The sequence below is a fragment of the Acinonyx jubatus genome, chromosome C1 (assembly GCF_027475565.1).
Source record: "Acinonyx jubatus isolate Ajub_Pintada_27869175 chromosome C1, VMU_Ajub_asm_v1.0, whole genome shotgun sequence".
Classification (NCBI taxonomy): domain Eukaryota; kingdom Metazoa; phylum Chordata; class Mammalia; order Carnivora; family Felidae; genus Acinonyx; species Acinonyx jubatus.
The window spans coordinates 138,560,440-138,581,461 of NC_069381.1; positions in this window are offsets into that span (position 1 = coordinate 138,560,440).

Sequence of the window (21,022 nt, forward strand, 5' to 3'; positions counted from 1 at the left end):
AGGCGCCCCATCCTGTCTTGATTTTCTGATTTGATCTAGTATAAAGAGAAGCTGCCTACTTGCTTTGAATTCAGGTTAGTAATAAACAAACAAACAAGTAGGATGTTTTAAAAATTAGTATATGTCTAAATAATAAGAGAGTGCTACTAAAATGCTCACGAACCCTCGGGATGCCTGGGTGGCTCAGTTGGTTAAGTGTCCAACTCTTGATTTCACTTCAGGTCATGATCTCACAGTTCATGAGTTTGAGCCCTTCATCGGACTCTGTGCTGACGGTGTGGAGCCTGCTTAGGATTCTCTCTCTCTCCGTCTCTCTCTGCCTCTCCCAAAATAAATAAATAAAATTAAAACTAAACTAAACTAAACTAAACTAAAAGCTCGTGAACCCTCAAAAATTGTCTTCAGAGGAACTCCTGAACTTCGGTGAACTGTGTCATGAGCCAGTCAGATGTCGTGGAGGGAAGGACTCCCTTAGCAATGGACACCACACACAAATGTAACTGCACTCACTATACACATTGCTGTTGCCCCTGTCATGTAGGGCACAGATGTTACTGACCTTGTGCAGATTACAGCTGTCTCCGTATGTGGTCACAAAAACATGGCGGTGACAATCCTTAGGAGAACAGGAACTCCTATAATGACCTCTAATTACAGACATCAAACAAGCTGAAACCAATTCCTTCTCTCTCGTTTATTGGGATTCCTGGGGCTTAAAAGGCCCACAAAGCATTTTCTTCCACAAATTTAACCAATACACTAGTAATGCACATCACTTCTACTAATAAACACTGTTCGTAAATGTGTCAATCAAATTATAAAATAAACTACTAACAATGCTCTAGTCATTAACTGGCATTTTATCATGAAAGCTACAAAATACAGTTGCAATCCTAAGGCAACAGCTTGAAGCTGAAAGGTATCAGGGCCACCTCAGAAGTTTCCCCCTGGCCTGCTTCCCATTGGCCTCTACTTCTTATTCCGGAAGCCACGTGCTGTTCCTCAGTACTTCCCTCTTGCTGAGGGGTGAGCCACGACAAAGCAGCACACCCACCCTGGTCTTCTGAGACAAATGAACCCACCACCTCCACCACACCCTGTCTCTCCTCCTCAGAGACTCTGAGTGAGGAATGTACTAACCACTAACAGCATCTACAATTCAGAGTTTCTGGAATATCCAACTATAGGACCTTCCAGATTTTTTTTTTTCCTTCTCACTGGAATGGGAACTCTATTGAAATAATTTCTACTTCCTTTCAGACTCTCTAGGTGGAGAGTGTTGACTCTCAAACATTGATTCATGATGCAGAATAAGAGAGAGCAGTGGAATTCTGGTTTATGTCATAGCTGGCATTGTACTTACCGTGTGAGATAAATTACCTGTAAATGTATTTGACCTATGCAGAGTACCCAGTGTTTTAAATGTGAATTAGGTATCAAAGTTAAAAAAAATCCTTTACTATTAAAAAAAAAAGAGGGGGGGTGTCCCATACAAATCAATTTGTGGTTTCTCCTGAAAATGTTGACTATTTGGCCACACTGGGCCTGCATTCCTTCAGGTGCCCATCAGCTAGATCAATGTGACTCTTTACATGGGGCATAGCTTCTCTGGTCATCATGTCCCCACTGTCTCCCAGTATAAGTTTGATGCAATGCCTGGTGACAGGAGCTATATGTAGTGCCTTCACCGGAGCTGCCTTCCTTCAGTTACATGACCTGCCTGGCCTATATCAATTTGAACTTGTGACCCCTGCTCTAAGCCACGTAGTCTCCTCTAACACACCACTTACCACTTCCCCTGCTGTGCATGATGGCTGGCCTGAACCTTTTAGTACAGCCTTGGTGCACCTGCTCCACAAAACACTTCCCAGTTGGACTGCCAGACAGAGCACAATCATGAGGTTGCTTTGGGAGTCTTGTATCTCTTGCTTCCTAAAACATCCATGAGAAACTTTTGAGAAGTAGTGAATTACTTCATCGTGAAGAATTTATATTCAGATATCTAGTAAATGTGGCACTAGCTTCAAATGAATGTCTACATACCCAAAGTGAATGACCAACTGTGTGCAAACTAAGACTCTTGTGTATAATAAATACAGGCTCAATAATTCCTCCAGATAAACAATGTTGCCCAGAGTTTCATAACTAATTTAAAGGATGTGTGACAGTGTTACTCTGATAAATAAAATTTCTGAAATGCAGTGGGAGAGTAAGACATGAAATGCAAGGCTGATTTCTCTAATAAGCAAAAAGTGCATGAGAGCCCAGAGAGGGGAGAGGCCACTAGAGAGGTACGCTTCACAGAGATGCCATTCCAGCTGGGCCCTGAAGGGTGAGCAGGATCTGAACATGTAGGAAGTGAAAAAAAGGAGTCTTCAGTATAGAAGAAACAATCTGAAAAAAAAAAAAAAACCATGGAAACAGAGAAATGTGGGCAGGCTACTAAGGAAACAGTTCAATTTGCCAGGAGAGTAACTAGAGTTCTCATACTTAAGAATCCTTTACTATTTAAGGTTGAAGATCCCTCGGTCTTCATAAACCTCCATAAACCTATCTTTTAATCATTACAAGTGATTCTATCGTAGAGGGACCGGAGTCCCTACTTTGAGCAAAACTTGCATTGTGTGTACATGGATAGATGTAGGAAAGGTGGCACGTTCAGGTTACAGATAGCTTTGATTTCAGGCGATGGAATTTATAATTATTTTGTGGTCAACAAAGAGTTACTTTTCCTGAAAGTTTAATATTTGATATGGGATAAGGGAGAGAGTTGCCTTAAAGATGGTACCCAAGTGGATCCTAGGAGATACCATTAATTGAAGCAAGGGACTTGAGAGAGATTGGGACTTCAGTTTTTGCTTTTAGGTTTGGTTAGGATCTGCCCCTCTGAGTACTTATAACACCATGTGCAGTAGAGGGGTAGATACTCATGGGCAATGGTCCAGATTCCCCTGGTCTTGAGTTGGGCATACATATCTTCCAGGACTCAGCTCCTCATCTGTTCAATGGAGATGATAATAGTATTTTCCCTGATCTGTTGAGGATCTAAGTTGGGTAAAGCATTGGAAAAGCCTTTAGAGAACTACCCATATATAAGGAATTATTATCCTAGAGAGAAGATTTGATTTCCAAATTTCCCAGCATAGCTCAGTGAATGTTAGTATACCTATGCCACAGTTTCCATAAGTTTTCACAGTACAATGGTAGTGCTCGCTATTGAACACTAGAAGGAAAAAAATAAACTGGTTACAAATTGTATATCTAGAGTAATTATACTTTTTAAGCTACTGTATTATTTGTGGGAAATATAGCTGTATTTCAACAGTGGATTTCTCTAGGGATGAGATTGTACATAAATTTTTTCTTGATTTTTCCACTGTATTTTCAAAAGTCTCTTTATGAGCATGCATTACTTTTGTGATCTGAAAAAAAAAGAAATTTTTTTTTCAGTCCAAAAACTTTAAAGCCACCCTGAGATCAGTGAAGTTGGAGAGTTATATGCTCTTATGGCCTTTCCTCAAGGACCCTGTTTGCTTCTATTCTGACTTTTGCTGCTTGAACACAGACCCATTTTCTTGATTGAATGTGTGTGTGTGTGTGTGCAGTTTAGAAAGAGTCCTTAAGGAAAAGAAAAAGAAAAATTCCAAAACGCATGACTTGAGTTGTGAAGACTAAGTCAATACATCCCTATTAGGACCAAGAGTCCTTTCAATATTTACATTAGATTTGCTTCCAAAGGTTTGTCTTTTTAATGGATTGTAAATAAATTGGGAGGGAAACAACAGTGGAGCATAATAAACACAGAGGATGCTAATATCTGGACAAATAAAAATAGGGAATTTGTAAGAACAAGCCAATTTTAGTTCCAGAGGGGGTATAATCTTAGTTGAAACTTATCAGAGTAAAAGATGGGACAAGTGTAAAGTTGGGGTACATGAAGTGTGAGGCATGAATTGTGTTACACACCAGGTTTCCAGAGAGACAAGAACTGGTATCTCTAGGATGTTTCACATGCTGCTCACAGCTTGAGGCTAGGGCAAGATCAAACTGCATTCAAAGCCAGCACTTACTAATATCAGTATGGTTGACTTCTAAGGCCTGGAAATTAACAAGATAAGAGAGGGGCCTATGTCTTCATTATGTGAGTTACTAGAATTATTAGAATGAAAGACAAAGACCATCAGGCCATAAAATACAGGCAATGAGTGTTTCAGAAGATGTCCCTATGTTGGGAATCATGACCCTCCAAACTGAATTTGCAGTTCACTGATTATTTTTCAGAAGATTCATTCAGGCCAATGTTAAAAGAGACAAAATGATCCCTTCTTACCTCTTTTTGTTTTGAAGAACATGAGATAGAGAAGTCAGGGTTGGATTTGCAAAGAACAAATGTAGCAATACAGGACGATGATAGCAGTCCATATTCCGTTAATAGATCTTCAATGTAAATTGCAGAAGCGTATTTTCAAGCAATTACCAAGGGAAAATGTATATAAAACAATCTGAAGATGGAAGCCTAGTGTTCCATCAGCCTTTCATGTCAGTCTCACATTTTTTCACTGGACTTTATCACAGGAAAGCAAATGAACATACATATAAATATGATCTAGAAGTGACAGGAAATACTTGTATGTTGTTGAATTGTAGCTACTAGCTTTCTTCTGGTCTTAACAAGAATGCTTTCACAAGAAATAAAGCATTTAATTTTGTTTCCAAGGCCATTTACTTTCCTATGAAAGCAAAAAGAAGAACCAAGGTCTCTAAAATGTCTGACATCCGGCTGGAATGTTTGATGATTGAGATCTAAATTTTGGTGTCTGTGTGCTTATTTTTGCTTTTGTTTTTATTTTTGGAAGTAGAAGATAGGGTGGCTTGATTCAAATTGATAACTATTTCAGCTTTCCATTTCATCTTGCTGGTATAGAACTAACATAATTACTCCCCTCTTAGGTTTTTTAGTGATTATCCCTATCAGAAGAATAAATCTGTGTGTAAGACAGAAATAAATTTGTACCTATAAATCTCTTGCTGGGTTGATTATCTTTTTGTTTTCAAATAGTAGCATTGCCATTTAAAAATATTTAGTTTCCACTTATTTCAGTAGCTCTCATTTATCAAAACATTACATTGTTCTCCTTAGGTATAACCTCAAAATTCTATTATCAAATATTGGTACTCAGTAATACTGAATGAAAAGACAATGAAGACAAAGTTTAGTGCTATAATTTTTCTTCTATTAGGTTCACACTGACTTTTTTTTGGGTTTTACAAGTATATATCCATAACTGGCTTAGTCAATAAAGAATATATAGGCTTATACTTAAAAAGTTCAATACCATGTGAAATTGTAAATGTTCAAATAAAAATATTTTGAAATGGTCATTGTTTCTCTAAGAATTTATGAACTATCTAACACTTAGAAGAAGAACTGTGTTCATATTGAGTGTTTCCAACTTCCTCTGTTACACAAAACTAATTGGTGACAGTGAGAAAATACTGCTTCTTCATGAAGGACTGAATCCTGCAATCAGGACCCAAAAAAGACCCAAAACTTAGAATACAATGCTATTGTTTTCTTTTACCCTTCCTTAAGTTGAGTAAGTTAAAATGAAGAGGGGTTATCTTTAAAAGAAAGACAAAAATTCAGTATAAACTAAAAAATTAGATAGCAGAGAGTTATTTTTTTACTGAGATTTTAAAGACCGCATTAGACCTTTAGAGCATTAATGACAGAAATAGCCCATAGGAGCACACTTATTTGGAAATCATCCATTTCCCCCACCCTTTTTTAAACTTGCCTTTCCAAAGGAAGAAAACCACAAGATACAATAACTAAAAATGAAACAATTCTAACAACAAACCACTCACTCAGTAATTGATAAGTTCTACTTGGAATGGTTCAGAGAGGCTCTCACCCCCTCCTTTAAATCACTTGTCCATTATTTTCAGTGAAGGAGAAGTAAGAGCAAGGAAGCAAAAAGGTAGGTGAATTCAATTGAAGAGACTTCAAAGGCCCAGCAGGGCCTAGCAGGGATGACCTTGGGCTTCTCAGAGCTCCCCACCTTCCCCATGGCAACCCTGTCCACTGAGTGTCCCCTCCAAGAAGTGCCCTCCCCTCTTCCTCATCAGAGGGTGGACTCAAATCCATTTCATGCACTTTAAAAACGTAAAAAGGACTATGAGAGACTTCACCAGATGGAAGAACTGTTATTGTGCTCACAGTTTACATTTTAAATATCGTTGAATTTCTACAAAACAATGGTGTAAGTGGAGATGCACTTTTAAAAAAACGAACAAATAAACAAATCTGCTTTTAGATGAAAATGAGCTACAAATCATTGCTCTAGATAAAGCAATATAGAATCTTTTTAAACATTTTTTAATGTTTTATTTATTTTTGAGAGAGAGATGAGACAGAGACAGAGACAGAGATGGGGGAGGGGCAGGGAGAGAGGGAGACACAGAATCTGAAACAGGCTCCAGGCTCTGAGCTGTCAACACAGAGTCCAACTCGGGGCTTGTACCTGTGAACCGCAAGATCATGACCTGAGCCAAAGTTAGACCCTTAACGGACTGAGCCACCCAGGCACCCCTAGAATCTTTTTTCAAATGTTTATTTATTTTTGAGAGACAGAGAGAGCATGCAAGCAGGGAAGGGGCAGAGAGAGGGGGGGACAGAGAATCTGAGGTGGGTTCTGTGCTGACAGCAGAAGGCCCAGTGCAGGGCACAAACTCAAGAACCGTGAGAACATGACCTGAAATCATGACCTGAGCTGAAGTTGGACACCTAACTGACTGAGCCACCCAGCTGTCCCATAGAATCTTTATGTCTAGCAGCTGTCATATGCCTTTTATTTTGCAATGACATTAAACATAGGCCTTTGAGTTTGAAACCAAAACCATTTTCTCACCAGCAAAAATGTATGGAAAATACAATGACACAACCTTGATTTCACCCTTTGAAAGGAAGTAATGGGACTCACATCTCTTTGCTTTGAGGTTCGACTATTAAATGGAGGAAGGACATCAGTGCTTATTTTTATCTGTTTTTCTACCACATCCTGTTATGACATCATTGTCTTATCTACAGCATGAAGGGTAATGAAGGTTATAAGACTAGAAATGAACTGAGGCTGAGAGCAGATCCCACACAGTCCTTCTATACTTATTGTCTTTGCAATGATTGAAAATATGAGTCAGTGTGACTCATTTGGCTTCCTGACCGAACCAATTGTTTGACTCTCCATATTTAATAGTGTTACCTGAACTCCCTTCTCTGCTCATTTGCATGACGTCATGGATTTCGTTCACCTTTCCTTTGTCAAGCATCAGGCTGAACATTTTACTGAAACATTAAGATGCATTCAAACTCCAGGTACTGGGACCACATAGACAAAATATCTCTTTGGATATAACGTCATTGCTAAGTTTTATGTTTTCATGGCAAATGTTACCTTCTTTGGAATCCAGAAAGTGTTTATCTTTGAATGAGGAAACACATATAAAAATTCTTCGGGCAACTTAGTCCCACCATGGCCAAAGGACCTGGGAAAGAAGGGGTCTTGAAATGAAACCATAACTGACACCCCATTTTTTTTTATTTTCTTGATTTACTATCTTCTTATTCTCCAGAACTGACCTTGTTTTGGATTAGTAAATGGTTGACCGGGCAACCTCAGAGATGATCTCTTCCAACACATTTTCTAGAAGAGGTAACTGCAGCCCAGAAAGGTGAAATTCCTTGTTCAAGTTGAATTCAGGCCTGAAACCTTGTCTGGCTTAATCATAGAATTCCTGAGTTCCGTGAACTCAGTGTAACATCAGCTTCTGGGTGGGAAAAAGGTAGAGAATCTGGGCCATTAGCAAATGGGGGAAAAAAAAGCTTTCTGAGGCAGAGAAAAAGCATTTCTACAGCCAATTAGACAAATCACCCTTAAGGAGAAACATATTTCTCAATTAAAGCCTGCCAGCATACAATATTTCCCAATTAGTTCAAACAGCACAGTCACAGATGTGGGCCAAAATATGCTATATCCTTTAGAAGTTCTTCTATCAATGGTTAGGATCTCTTTGATTTCATGAATGACTTTCATGTTCTGTGTCTGTATAGAGGGTGTTTTTTTTTCCCTTTGGAAAGGAGAGACTTATAACCTGAGAAATTTAAACACAAATGGACCTGCTGAAAACACATTGATAGCATAGCAGATGTTTCACACCAGAGCATTGAAATGGGTAAAGTAGTAAATACAAATCCAAATAGTTGGTGTTCCAGTTAATACTGCCTTTGACCTAAATCCCACCCCAAAAGCTAAATAAAATATTCTTCTTTCTATGAGTGTGGTTGCCACATTTAGAAAACAAAAGTCCAGGACGCCAGTTAAACTTGAATTTCAGATAAAGAACAATCTATTATGTTCTAAGTATGTTCCATGGACTTTGGGGGACATTCAAATTATTACTAGTTTATTTTAAATTCAAATTTTATTTGACACCCTGCATATTATCGGGCAACCCAGCTAGGAGAGAATCAGGTCCCGTATCTTGGAATTTATAAAGGTATTTACAAACAATAAACATATACACAGACAAAATGCACTTCACACTTCTTGGCAAACTTTCCTAGCTATGGGAATTGCTGATAGAAGATTGGTCACTGGGAACATTGTGACCAGCCAGGATGCAGACTCCATCTAGACACCCTGAGGCTTGCCCCTCGAGACAATCTGTGAGAGAAAGGACATCAGAGGAAAAGGTGCTAGAGTAGAGGTAGATAATACGTTTTCTTGCCCACCTTTTTTGCAAGGTCTTTTCTGCTGCCAAGTGGCCAGCTGGCACATTTTTCTTTTCCTTTGGCCCAAGTCTATTTACAAGACCTCCATTAGTTGTGGACTACATCATGGATCAGGCTACATCAGAGTTTGCCACAGTACATGTTGCAAATTAATTCCACGTGCCAAGAGGGTCCAGTGATTCCTCTTCTTGTCAGACTTGTAGACTCTTGGAATGTTAGAGCTGGTAAAGCTGGTATTATTGATAAAATCATCTAATTCTTTTATGTCACAGATGAGGTGGAGACTTATGCCCAGGGATCTTAAATAATCTGTCTGAGGACTCACAGCAGGAGCCAGGGCTAGAATCAGCGTGCTGACTCGAGGCTTGGGTCACCATTCCACATCTCGCTACAATCGGATATTAAAATTGAGATTGATCGTGTGTGGCTGCAGATGAACTACAATCCACTTAATTAATATTTCTAACACTAAAGGCCCTCTTGTCTCTCAATGGTTTTACTATGTACCCATGGCAAATAATAATAGTGATGCGTACTACTGATTTGCAGCAGCGATAATGCCTAGTGAGTAAGCTCATGCACTTTGGACTCTTTCTGACCTATTGAATTTCTGGCCCAACCCCTCACTAGTATGAGGACTTGGGTAGGTTAGGGCAGCTTCCAATTTCTCGGGGCATCTGTCTTCATCTGTGAAATAAGGGATTGTAGTGAGGGGGAAGAAAAATGCACAGGGCCTGGCATATAGCGAGGCCACTGTCCTAACCCATGAATATAGAGGGAAGTCCTGTTTCCACTGAGCTTGTATTCTAACCAAAAACAACGCACATAGGCGTCTGATTGGAAAGAAATATTCTGTGAAATAGACAGATGATTTCGGTTCATTATCCAACAAAGCCAGCAAAATACCCCATCCTTATTACTCAGAACTCAAGTCAAACCTGTAGAGCAGGCTGTACCAGTGGTGTGGGGAGTCAGGCCACAGATTATAAATCTCTCTTTTGCTCCTGACCTTCCAAACTATTCAAATGTGGTGGGGCTGGTTTTATTTGGCCTATTTTAATAACTGCATCCAATTACATCACTGACTCATTCAAAGATGATTGAATATAGGAATAACAAAATTCAAAGTCAGCAGCATTTTCTTGGCAGTATCTGACCTCTCATTCTCTGTCTTCTTTCACCACTTCATAGCTTAAACCTTCTTTCTGTAACATTCTCTGACTCCTAAAAGCCCCAACCCTGTCACCTTCATACACTCTGACAGAGCACTGGAGCCAAAATGACCTTTCCCTGTCCTGTCCCCCTGCATGTCCACTAAATTTCCCATTTCTTTATTTTTTTTAAGTTTATTCATTTGTTTATTTAGAGAGAGAGCATGCACATGAGCGGGGAGGGGGGTGTGGGGGGGAGGAGATAGAAAGGGAGAGAGAGAATTCCAAGCAGGCTCCACACTGTTAGCACAGAGTCCCATGTGGGGCTCAAACCCACAAACCGTGAGATCATGACCTGAGCCAAAACCAAGAGTCGGAGGTTTTACTGACTGAGCCACCCAGGTGCCCCCAAATTTCACATTTCTTCAGTTGAAAGATCAGATTAAGCATTTTGAGGAAAGAAAATAGAGTTAATTCAGTCCAAAATGTACCTGATTGACGGTCCAGTTGATTCAGCCAGATTTTTTACCTTTTTTTTTTTTAAACAAGAAGCTTTCAGGCCAAAATACAATTGATTTTTTTTTTCTGAGTTGTGGTCTGCTTTGAGGTAGGAAGATCTACGTGAGAGAATTTTAAATCATGTGACCCACAGAGAGTAACCCAAATGTCCCACAATCTCTAGGCTTCAGGGCTCACTCATCTATTTAACACCAGCTAATGTGGAATGTGCCCTGTCCTGTACAGCCGTGGGATGTCAGCTCTCTCCCCCTAGTATTTCTGCATCTCCTAAGGAATGGTGACATGTTGGGAAAATTCATCCTCTAGTTATTTGTCAGCTCCGGCTCTGATCTGCTGCTCTGAACGTCTTTGCCAAATACCTTTTTCTACATCATAACCATGCTCTGGGTTGCTGCCCTTCTGCCTTATAGAGCTAGGCACTAAACAGTGACTCAGTATCCTCCCTGAGTTTTCCAAAGCACAACAGACACCAGGTTAAGTATTCACAAAGTTGTGTTAAGGCTTGGGACTATCAGAAGAAGTGAATTTCAATGCAAAAGAAGAAAACAAAATTCAAAATCACTACTCATAGAATCCAACCGCATACTCTTTTCCAAAACGATTTTCCTACCGTCTCTCTTTTAATCTCCCCACCCCATCCTACCCCTTGTCCTTAGCCTACCAATTTGTTCCAGGATTGGATCATCTACTAATTCTATAGAAATTATAGAAACGAACCAGCAGGATGTCTGCAAAAATCTTCCCCCAGTTGGTACCAGACCCAATGGGATAAGATGGGCTGTGGGGGTCAAAGGACAGATGAGTCAATCAGGAGAGAAACTGACTTTTGCCAGTTGAATTCTTCTCCAGGGATATCCAAGGAAGCCATACTTTTCTCAGAGTGATACTCAGCTCAGGAAAAGAGGAACTTTCCAGGAACTGTTTCTGAAACTCATTCAATTGAGGAAAAAATAATCCTTTCTTAGGTTTTCCTTCTCAGAGGGACTGTCCACACCTGCCTCTGTTTCCTCTCAATTCTTCCCTTCTGCATTGTTCTCAGAGACAAGTACACATTCACTGACTTATTCATTCATTCAATGATTACTTACTAAATACTTCTCATATGCCAGGTGCATTGTTAACTGTTAGGGAAGAGGGAATAAAATAACACTCTTGGTCCTTCCCTAATGGAGTTTCAGTTAGCAGGGAAGTTAGGTAATACATACACAACCAGAAGCAACTCTTAAATACATACATTGCAAACTGTTATAAAGGAAAAAGGCACGATTCTCTGAGACTAAATGGGAGCCATCCTTTAGATTGAGGGAAGGAAAATGCTTTATGGACACGTTGTCCACAATCTAAGAAAGAAGCATGAGGAGGAATTGGTCATGTGAAGAGAAGAGACAGGTGTGGGTGTGGGTGTGGGCATGGGTATGAGTAGGGTAGAAAGAGAGGAAAGAAGGAAAGCATTCACACCAATTTTCTGTATGTGCACAAGGCCCTCAGGGTATTTTCCATGAGCTGTGAGGGACAAAGATGAATATAGGGAGGCACAGGCTGGTGGTTTCAAGGGGCTACTTTTTAAGGGCATTCACTTTAAGCTTCAATAATAAGTATCCACTTGATTCTAAGTGTAAAGGGAAATTAATGAAGAAGGGGAATGTGATGTTCAGGCTTATGGCTTTTTAAAGATCACTCAGTAAAGATAAGGAATTGGCAAAACTGGAACTGGGGAGACAAGATTGAGGGAGATTGATGATCATGGAGAGAACGGTGGAGATGGAGAAAAGTGAAAAGGCTCAAGATAAATGATGGAGAAAGAATAGTCAGGGCTTGGTGAAGGTTTAGTCTTGAAAAAGGAGGAATCAATGACTCTCAGAGGGCCACCAGGGAACCTTCTGGCAATTTGACAACGATCACAAGTGTCTTCATGAGTAGAAATCTCTTGAAATGTATGCTTCAGATGCGTGCATTTTATGCACTTTACACTCTGTAGACTATACTCAAAGAAAAATACTTAGGTAAGGTTTCTGGCTTGGCGGTTGTGTGGATATCAGCATCCTTTTCTCAAGTGGGAAGGCCTAGAATAGGAAAGGTTTCACTGGGGGTTGGGAGAGGAATCAAGAGACCCATTCTGGCCTAGAAGCACTGAGATTTCTGAGTCACCCAAGTGGACACATCACATAGGCAGCTGTATTTTTGCATCTGGAACTTAGAAGAGAGACCTGGGGTAAATATTATGGATCCTTCTCATTTTCAGAATTTACTGCTGCATTCTGAGGAAAATCAGAGAGGAAATAATAAACACACCTTCTGAAAAAACAAACTGTAGGAAGTTGGACATGTTCATAAAATATTAAGAAGCTTTTACACAGACTGTTCCTGGTTTCTATTGAAATTCCAAAGGCCTGATGGTAACCAGAAGCCCTATAGGGCTTTCACTTCATGTAACATCTCTGAAGTTCTGGCAGCAGAGAAAATATACATGAGGATCATTTTTTTTTAAAAAAACGTGATTGGCCTAGATTTTATTATCGTTCAAAACCTTTCAGAAACCCACAAACAACTGCTGGAGTGTGTGATTGTGAAATGGATAGATACCATACAGGCTAAACATCATGGCATCTATGCCTTCCACAATTTTAGAAAAAAATCATCAGAGAGAAACATTCAAATTAAGCATTTTAAGACCTAAAGGATATGGTAAGTTACCATGTTGACTTTGTTAACTTAATGCATACCAGTTACTAATCACTGGCATATGTCTACACGTATACCTCCCAAATCCACACCTTTTTTCTGGACTTGGAGTTGTAACGTCAGGAATTGCAACAGATAACTCTACAGTTAATTAAACATTTTTACATTACCATAGGAATGAATCAGATAGCCAGGAATTTCCCTTGAAATTAACAAAATCATTATCTAGTATGTTGATACTTTGATTATATATTACTCTGCATCACCGAATCTTGAAGTGAATCCATCCAGTGAATCTTGAAGGATAAAATAAAAACAAAAATAAAAATAGATTTGTACTTTGGGGTTTACTCAGTCCCACACACACATACAACTTTTACTACTGACATGCAAATGCGACCATTATGGGATGGTGTTTACTATAAAGAGTAGTTAAGAGATATAAACCCTGCTAGGAACTTGCTCCAGGAAGAAATATGTTTAGAAACAGATCTGCCACCCACAGAACAGAGTACACTTCAGATCTGCAGGTTCTTATAATTATTCCAGAATGGGTTGACAGCAAACTGCATGAGAGGTCCAACACAACATTTAAGCTGCCTCCAACTTAGTCATCGTGTGAGTCATGCAGCGATTTCTGCAGGGCTGGGAGAATGATTTTCTGGCCCTTCACCATCCGGTTTACACCAAGTCACTGGAGATACAAAAACATTTCAAGACTCCCACATCCCAATAAATTATACAAATTATCTGTCAAAAGAGAGCTTGATTTAGTAGGCACAAGTGCTAGTCAAGACACCAGGGAACAACCCAAAAACCACTGATAGAAAATACAGAAAGACTGGAGGGCACGAATTCAACAGGAAAAGATACAAGGGCTGTAAGGACCCATGTTGTGAACGTGGCTGCCACACTTTGTGCACATGCATATTGTGTGCACACTTTAAAAAGCCAGTCCAGATTCTTCTAGAGAACAAGGGCAAAATAATGTATATACTCAGTGCCTAGAGTAGATGAAGGCTTGCACATGCCACACTGTGATAAAGAGGTAAGTCAGAATCTACATTCTGAATAACTACTGGATTCCGAGAGATAGGGCAAAACTGAAAATAGTGAAAAGAGCCAGATTCAACCTAGTCAGGGGAGAAAGATGAACAAGTCATTTAGCAGCCACATGGAAGCCAGTACAGAGTAGGAAGAGCTGAGCAAAGGAGCCAGGCTGCTGGGGGTTGAATCCAGGCTTGATCTCTTCCTGCGTGGCTGTGGGCAAACCAAGCACCTGTCTATGCCTTAGCCTCCAGGTCTGTAAAATGAGAATAATGAGGAAATCTTTCTAATGATAATGAAGTTCTCTCAACATTAAATGAGTAGATTCTATAAATCACTTGAAGCAAAATTTGTTAAAGAGGTAGACACTTAGTAAATGTTAGTGTTATCTGAAAATGGTTGAAACAAATAACCGCTTACCAGTTTCACCTCTAACCTTCATCCTCATGGACCGACTTCACGTTTTACAAGAAGGCAAGAAGAAGCAAATTATAAAAGCTTGTGTCATCACTTACTTCAATTTCTACTGAAAAGCAAGGGTGAATGTGATGAGGGAGCATAAGACAAGCTGAGGGCAAAGTACAGACTAACAGCACCCCCCCACACCTCCACCCCCTGACACACACACCAGGTGGGATATGTGTGATATTCTTCAGGCACTGCTGGTTGCCTAAGAACAAAGGAAAGGACAGAAAACAAATGGTTAAACTGACAGGAATCTCCTTCCATTTATGGATAACTTCATAAACTGCAAGAAAAAAGCAATTTTATCCATAGCCTAATCTCCAGAAACCTATAGACTCTGTTTCCTGGAGCCCTAATATCACCCTCATCAAGATGTAAAGCGGTTTAAGTGCTTGCCATTGTGATATGGGAAACAAAGGCAAATGCAAAATTAAGTTTCCTTACTGCCTACAGCCCATTGATGAGTTCTTGAAACAGGCAGAGTGACCTTCCTCTAGGAGCTCAGCTGCCTCGATGATGACACTTTCCTAGGGCAAAAGGGAATCTTGGTTTATTATTATCCTGACCCCTCAGGATCCTGAGTCTCCTTAAACACATAAAAATTCCTTTGCAAACCTCCTTTATCTTTAACCTCCAAGTGTATGTTGGGAATTATACTCCAACCATATGGCCCCTGATACACATCTGAAGGGTCTCATGACTGAGGTTTTACTAAACAATAATAAATGATGTTTTGCTAACAACAGCTAGCCCCTCGAGGTCCTGGAAACCTTGCTTCAAAAATTCCTTAGAGACTTATGCTATCCCTAACCCCTCCCAACCTGAAGGTATATAATCAGTCACTCTTCATAACCCGAGTGCAGCTCTTTCTGCCCATGGTCCTGTCCCCATGCTTTAATAAAATCACCTTTTTGCACCAAAGATGTCTTTAAGAATTCTTTCTTGTCTATCAGCTCTGAACCCCACCATCACCCCAAACCCCATCATGGACCACCTGAGCTGGTCTTATTCCTTCTATTAATTGAACTTGAAGGAAATATGTGGCCATGTCTTTGCTATCTTGATTTAGAACTAAGATTCTAGATATGCATGGATATTTAGTACACAAGTATTTTTACAAATCATGTGCTAGGTTATGTATGGGGGCACAAAGTGCATTAAAGTCTTATCTCCACAACATTTAAAAGCTCTCTGGGGGCCTCCTGCATAGCTCAGTCGATTGAGCATCCAACTAGATTTCAGCTCAGGTCATGATCCCAGGGTCATGGGATCGAGCCCTGCTTTGGGCTCCGAGCTGAGCATGAACTCTGCTTAAGATTCTCTGTCTACCTCTGTCCCTCTCCCCTGCTCCTGTTCTCTCTCTTTCTCTAAAATAAAACAACAACAATAATAATAATAAAATCTTTCTGAGATACGCCTTGAATTCTTCAGCACTTCATGGTTGGAACATAGAAAAAGTGAACTAGGATTTTCCAGTATTCATTCTAATGTTCAAACCCCATTATTTACTGTTTTCATGCATTGAAAAAAAAGTGCTATTTTCCATTGTATTAAAGACTTCCTTTGGTGGTTCCCCACATGGGAGGAAATGAGATGCATCTATGACCTATTATATCGTTTTATGGCTCCTTTTTGCTTATATAAGACTGTTCCCCGTAGAACAATTGCCGATATAACTACAACTGACTCATGCCATGATGTTTCCTCCACTAGCTTTTAAAATTTAAACTATGTCAGATAGATTTTGTGATTTAAAAAATTTACTAATATAGATAATGAACCTAATTCATCATAGAAAATGATAATTTTTAGTCCTGGAATACTCACTTCTACAAGGCAGAAAACAAAATTTAGAAATATAAGCAGAAATCAAATTGCAAAATGTATCTTTGCTGTCTCAGTCTGGAACTGACATCCCATATTATCAGAACAGTGAAAAGCTTCTGTTCACAATCATTTGTGCATTTTAGGATATCAGAGGTGTTTCCTACTCTGTAGGTCAAAACCAAAACCACACACTTAGAATTTTCTCAAGAAAGAACATTACAAAGCATGATTCCAAAGGAAGTAAGTGAATATTGATTACCGGAAGAAAACACTTTCTCTATCTTAACATGGTACACATTGTGTACATTTAGTACTTTAAAGTATAAAAAGCATTAGACTAAATTAATGCTCTGTTGTATAAAATTCTCCCAAAGGGTGAATTTATTTTTGGAACAGAGTTTGTTTGGTCACCTGTGGTAAAACCATTCCTGAGTTTCTATTATCTTATGTATACTGTCACAGTCCATTCATATTTTTGACCTTCTATAATTTATTCATTTATTCATTCTTTCAACAGATGTACTTATTGAGTGTTTACCCTATGCCAGACAGTGCAGCAGGATCAGTGTTGCAGAGGAGAATAAGACAGATGAAATCTCTGTCCCTCTGGACCTGGTATCACCTAGTTTCCAAAACACTGCTCTAAATTTCATGGAAAACACAATTATTCCTCTTAACTCAAGTCCAGTAACAGATAATTAAGGGAAAGTCATTGGCAAACATTTTATGCACTGCTCTCACAATATCAGAAAAAGAAAACTGATTTATAACATAAGTATTTTCATTTACCAAATACCTGTTATGTATTAGTCCCTGAGCTAAACATTTTATATAGGTTTCCTTATTTTTTTAATAGAGGTATCCTTATTATCATCCTCAAAATCTGAGGAGCTATACAGTAATTATTTCCATTTAATGTATAAGGAAAGTATGCTTTACCCTTTGCCTGAAGCCACTCAGTTCTTAAATAACACTATGTGGATTTCATCATGAATCTGAAGCCCAATCTATGTTCTTAGACACTACACTCAATGAATTCTGATTGATACAAGAGATCATCGTAGCACAATAAATTGCCAGGAAATAAAGAAGGCCATCTAGATGAAGGGCTGATGAGGTATTTGAAAAAAACAGTTAAGTGTTCAGAAGTTTTCCATGAGAAAGTCTAGCTGTAGAATTAGCATTGACACAAAGAAGTAAGGGTGGAGCAAGGCAATCTTACCAATATGGGTGACTGTCATGCTTAACACATGGAAAAGTCAGATGGCCCAAGGAGAAAGCGTTGTTCAGGACAATGAGAAGAGAGGCAATGTTCCTAAACTGTTGCATCTTGGTTTTCCCCATTCTGTTACATTTTATGGCTTATTCTGAGTCATTCAAGGATCATGTGATTAGAGAATTGTTTTCTAGTCTTTTTCCAGGCACCTCCCACCATGTGTATATAGATGATCCCCTGCTCCCTGTCTAGGCAATGACGTATGAAAATAATCTCATCCTTTTCAAGTCTTGTAGAAGAATGCCAAATAAGGAGGTCAATAACACAAAGGGCACGGGACAGCTGTGGAATAAGCAGCAGGTGCTTCGTGAGTCAGTAATAGCTAGATTCCATGTCAGGGACTGCATTCTTCAAGGTGTCTGAATACTTACGTCATGATGGATTGTACTTTATACAGTGGACTTCTATTCTGTTTATTTCGAGTACGTTTGATATGTTTCCTGATAAAGTCAACTAAAATTCTGGATAGTTTGAAAACAAAACAAAACAAGAAACTTTCTGAGCCATCATGAAGGTGTTAAGCTACAGGCATCCAAAACAAAAGAAAAAACCAGGAATCCTGGGGGTTACAGAAGCACAAAGTTGGCTTTTACTCTAAGGGTTGAAACTGGGAGGTAAGGAGTTTCTGTTCTGAGAGCTGCATAGTGCCCAAAGACTAAGAGATAAGACTTAGGGCCGACAATTTTCCTCCTGTCTCCCAGACTATTGCTAATGGGTGAATAAGTCAGGATTCAGACACTGCTCCATCTGATGTCACAGGCTGCACTCTAGGCTACCACACGGCGTCCACCAGACTGGCTGCCCCACTGCCAGCTGCTCTGCTCAGGAACTGGCCGTGGTGCCTCCTGTAAGCTCTGAATAGCGGCCACTCTTGGTGTCAATACCTCCAATAACCAAAACCCCTCACCATCCAGTTATGGCAGAGCAACGCTCTAAGGGTCTCAATCTAGGACTTCTATTCTGGCAGGCTTGAGGCATTTGGGACACTTTCAAGCAATGAGATTCTTAAAATTCTGAAGTTATGTTGTTTCCATTTTATCATTTGTTTAACAGCTTAGCTACCTTATACAAACAGCCCAGTTACAATGATCACAGGACAATTTTTTTTTTTTTAATTGAAGAAGCATGACATATGGTGAGGTGAGTAATCTCCAGGCCTCATGCTCTCCCAGACAAATTTCTCATGATTCATAGGGACTGTAACTGAGTGTCCTTGGGGTCTTACAGATAAATCACTCTTTTTCTGGTCATGTTAACATTCAACTGTTATTGAGCAGGTCAGTCCTGTGGCATCTTGAGGCCATGGCGTACGTTTTTGGAAACCCATTCATTTTCACCAATTGCCTTTTTTTTCAGAAAAACATGACACTGGCTTAAATAAAATATATTGAATTATGTTTGGGAAGAGTGCTGAGAAAGCCAAACCGATAATACTCCAAAATCTGCTTGTCTCCTGCTGTGCGTTTCCAAATCATGCCATGGAGAATAAAGTACTGCCAGGAGTGTCTCAGATAAAGTGTCAAATGTGTCTGATTTAATTGTTAGCGAAAGGATTTAAGATGCTGTTTCTCCCTGCTGCTAACACCTCTCATTGATTCTGGAGCATTTCCATTTGTTGTTTAACAGAAACAGCCTCGGTATTTATAGCCCTATCACTCTAGAAGGGAAGCATTTGCAATTTGCACTTTCAATTTTGACTCCTAGGTTTCTTTCTCTTTAAACACCCTTCAAATGGGTGTCAGACGGCAATTCAATGCGTGCTTTGTGAGCTGTGGCACACAGCAGTTCTCATCCCGATGGGCAAACAGTTCAGAAGGACCCCCATAACCCTTGGCTAATTGACGACGGGCCCTGGTGAGGCCCAACCTCACTATATCAGGACTTGCGGGTTCTCATGCACATGCCTGTGTGCTGCAACTGGGGTTACCGCTCCTGGCAGATTGTATTGTCCGAAAGTGGTTACGGCGGTATATGTTTATATCCCATTCTGCAGGCTTTTCTTACGATGAAATGTTAGCATTCCTGCATCAAGATGTGGGTTCTTTGTTTCCTCCTCTTGAAATTAAGGAGAATCTTTGTAAATTCTTTGACCAATAAAATGTGACAGAAATGGTGTTGCATGACTTCAAAGGTTAAGTCATAAAAGGCAACACGTGTTCTGTCTCTCTCTGTCTCTCTGTCTCTCTGTCTCTCTCTCTCCTCTCTCTCCTTCTCTCTCCTCTCTCTCTCTTAAGGCTGCCTTTGGAACTCAGCCGCCACATGTCCAGGCTAAGGCCACAAGTGGATGGATGTTCTGGCCAAGAGCCCCAGTTTAACACTAGCTGATACCTAACTGCAGACTCTGTAAGACTCTGAGCCAGAACCAACTAACCAAACCCTAACCCTAACCCACAGAGACTGTGTGAGAAAATAAATGATTGTTATTTGAAGCCACTGCATTTTGGGGAGATTTGTTACAATGCAACAGGTAACCACAACTTACCTATTTCTCATTTTCCCTAATTTGGAGATCCATCGGTTGTTCAAAAATACATTTTTTCCATTTGGTATTACAAGTACTAGAGCAATAATTCATCAATAGGCTTGTTAAAAATAATAGTTAGGAACACCAAGAGCGAACCATAAGGTAAAGTATAGACTTTAGGTGAAGATGATGTGACAGTGTAGGTTTATCAGTTGTAACAAATGTACGTTCCGGTGTGGGGGGCTATTGGTAATGGGATAGATTGTGCGTGTGTTGGGGTTAGGAGCATATGGGAGATCTCTGTATTTTCTCTCGATTTTACTGTGAACCTTACAGTAAGGTAAGTAACCCTAAGCTCTGGAAGAAGGGGGTCTTAATAAAAGATAATCACTGAATTACTACTGCTAGTACTACTTTTAAAATTAACATTTACTGTGGATCAGGCATCATTCTAAGCACAGAACATGTATTAATGTAAGCATCCTCAAAATAAATCCATGAGGTGGGCCCAATGAACTACTAGGCTACATTGTCATGGAAGGACTTACAGAACATCCAGGGGACCCAGCAGCTCTCCAGGTTCCATGATGAGAAGAATAGGACAAAGGGTTGAGTGAAGTTGGGGAATAGGGAGGCCTGGCTGTTTACAAAACAGGCAAGCAAGAACAGAACCATCATTCATTCACTCATCAGTATCTGTGAGCCACCTGCACGTGCCAAGCCTCATTCTGGGTGTCAGGGACAGAGCAGTGAATGATATGGAAAACCCCTGCTCTCAAGGAGCTGCCCTTCCGGTGTGC